The sequence below is a fragment of the Hippocampus comes genome, unplaced genomic scaffold (genome assembly GCF_001891065.2).
Source record: "Hippocampus comes isolate QL1 unplaced genomic scaffold, H_comes_QL1_v1.1 scaffold270, whole genome shotgun sequence".
Taxonomy (NCBI): Eukaryota; Metazoa; Chordata; class Actinopteri; order Syngnathiformes; family Syngnathidae; genus Hippocampus; species Hippocampus comes.
Window position 1 is genome coordinate 1,063,375 of NW_017805631.1, and position 3,432 is coordinate 1,066,806.

A 3,432-nucleotide genomic window follows, 5' to 3' on the forward strand; every position below is an offset into this window, starting at 1 on the left:
CTAAGTGGGTCAGAAAATGGATGGATGGATGGATGTTTTAGAACAGGCTGTTCTGATTTCAACTTTCTTAGTGTAGTTAATTTAATGGTTACCGTATATGCTTCCTCTCAATGTGCCAATAAAACATTGTCCCAGCAGTTTCTGTAAGCAATGCAACACCGAGTTTGTGCATTGCAGAGTGTCCTGCTGAAATTAACAGGTTTTGGAAAAGATACTTAATTACTGACGAGTTTGACAAACTGATTATGTGATTCGAGCATAGGGTCTGCGGTCTGCAGACAGTCACAGATGTGTGATGTTATTGTGCTTAGTATGTGCGTGTGCACTTTCTGACAGTTAAACATTTGGGTTTCAGATTATATCATAGCACAAACTCATCATCACAAGGTAGGTAGTATAGCCACCTTCACCATGTACATTTTTGTATTGCAAGATGTAGTACCCCTCCGTGAGCCGACACCTTACCGTGGTGGAGGGGTTTGTGTGTCCCAATGATCCTAGGAGCAAAGTTGGCTGGGGCTTTATGCCCTTGGCAGGGTCACCCATGGCAAACAGGCCCTGGGTGAGGGACCAGACAAAGCACCGCTCAAAGACCCCTCATGACGAATAAAATTAATGGATCGAAGTTTCCCTTGACCGTACGCGGGTCACCGGGGCCTCCCTCTGGAGCCAGGCCTGGAGGTGGGGCTCGTTGGCGAGCGCCTGGTGGCCGGGCCTACACCCATGGGGCCCGGCCGGGCTCAGCCCGAAGAGGTAACGTGGGTCCCCCTTCTAATGGGCTCACCACTCATGGGAGGGGCCAAAGGGGTCGGGTGCAGTATGAGCTGGGTGGCAGCCAAAGGTGGAGACCCTGGCTGTCCGATCCTCGGCTACAGAAGCTAGCTCTAGTGATGTGGAATGTCACCTCTCTTGCAGGGAAGGAGCCCGAGCTAGTGTGCGAGGTCGAGAAGTTCCGACTGGATATAGTCGGACTTGCCTCCACACACAGCCTGGGTTCTGGTACCAGTTCTCTCGAGAGGGGTTGGACTGTCTTCCACTCTGGAGTTGCCCACAGTTAGAGGCGTAGAGCAGGTGTGGGCATACTCATTGCCCCCTGGCGCAGTGCCTGTACATTGGGGTTCACACCGGTCGACGAGAGGGTTGCCTGCCTCCGCCTTCGGGTCGGGGGACAGGTCCTGACTGTTTGTGCATATGCACCAAACAACAGCTCAGCGTACCCACCCTTTTCGGAGTCATTGGAGGGTGTGCTGGAGAGTACTCCTGCTGGGGGCTCCCTTGTTCTGCTGGGGGACTTCAATGTTCATCTGGGCAATGACAGTGAAACCTGGAAGGGCGTGATTGGGAGGAACGCCCCTGCCGATCAGAACTCGAGTGATGTTTTGTTATCGGACTTCTGTGCTCGTCAAAGATTGGCCACAATGAACACCTTGTTCAAACATAAGGGTGTCCATATGTGCACTTGGCACTAGGCGTAGGCTCCGATGTTGCCGGTCCGACCTGGCAGACCCAAACGTATTGTGTGGGTTTGTTGGGAAATGAGTTTTCTCCGCAGAGTGTCCGGGCTCTCCCTTCGAGATAAGGTGAGAAGCTCGGTCATCCGTGAGGGGTTCGGAGTAGAGCCGCTTCTCCTCCACATCGAGAGGAGCCAGAAGAGGTGGCTCGGGCATCTGATAAGGATGCCTCCTAGGTGCCTCCCTGGTGAGGTGTTCCGGGCATGTCCCACCGGCAGGAGACCTAGGGGTCGACCCAGGACATGCTGGAGAGACTATGTCACCCAGCTGGCCTGGGAACGCCTCGGGATCCGCCGGGAAGAGCTAGAAGAAGTGGATGGGGAGAGGGAAGTCTGGGTTTCCCTACTAAAGCTGCTCCCCCCGCGACCCGACCCTGGATAAGAAGCGGTAAATGGATGGATGGATTTACGGGAGCACTGCGTCTCCATTCATCTTCATCCACCCTGTGTGTGGAGGGGGCGTGGCACTCCAGGCGACACCGTTAAGGAAGCGCAAGCACCTATATTACACATATTCTGGGTTTCTCAGTGATCACATAGTAGCACTCACTGGCCTGGTCTCGATCGGTCTTGAACAAAAATCCGGAGTCTGCCTTGTCCTCGAGTACCGAGAGAAGACAGAGTAAAAATGCCTTTGATTCCCAGATGAGACAACTTACCTTGCCCGTGGGCACCACATTGGTGACGCCTGAGATAAAATGTCTGTAGGAATTCAAAACTTAAAATCTTTTTAAAAAGAGGACAAGATGAACATTGTACCCCTATGACAAGGATATATCTGGACCAAATTTGCTGCCAAGATTCCTTATGGTGCTACTAGAGGTCCTTGGAAATCTCTTTGGAATGGACTATAGTTTCAGACGCTAAGAGTCAACCGACTCTTGATATCATTTACAAACACACACACACACACACACACACACACACACACACACACACACACACACACACACACACACACACACACACACACACGTAGTTTGGTTAGGAAACTGATATTATTCAGTTTTATTAATGAAAAAGTTGGAAGTAAACAGAGTGCTTGATGACAGTACAGCTGCGCGTTGACCGAAACATGAGTTCAACGTTTCTTGTGGTCCGATCCAATATAAAATCAATGCAATTCATGCAGATTGGTGGGAATGCCTGCCGGTCAGTGCAGATGAAGGGTTCGAGGCAACGTGAGTTTAGGCGAGCACCCGCGAATTTTCTTGGTCACCCATTTTACATCGAGAATGTAGTTACTACGTCACAGTACAAGCACAAACAGACACACATAGTGTCATGAAAAAAACAAAATGTAGGACAATATAATTATGATCTGTGGGCCCTGAGAGCTATGTGAGACAGCTAGCTTCTAACACCAGCTTTGGGACTGAGCCAAAATGGAATAGGCTTGGAAAATGAGGACCAAGGAAGTTGGCATATCTTGTGGGTGTTTGGACTTGTTGACAGGTTGCAAACTGTAACCCAAGACAGCATTTAACAGCCAAAGTAGCACAACCACCGGCCACCAGATTGGTGTTTTGTATTTTTTTCTGTTGGAGGAGGACGGAGTGGTTTTTATCACACACCACCCAAAAGAAATAAAAATACAGACATGGCATGGCAATTTACACCGATATGATGATGGGAAGCTGCAAAAAATCAATTTGTATTTATTAATTACAGAATGCACAGTGCTGTAGATCAGCAGATAAGGGCACCCGAGTGAAGATGGTAAAGTGCCTCGAGGAAGCAGCTCATTTCTTTCAAAACCTATTCTTTATACCGACTAAATATTCCTGTGGCATTTTGGACTGTGGATGTGAGGACCCGCAGCCAGCATTCACCTTGACCTCCTCAGCTATGACAACACATACAATTCCCTTGCATTGCACTTAAAGGGCGAAACAGCAGAGATTGTGTGATGTCAGATCAAA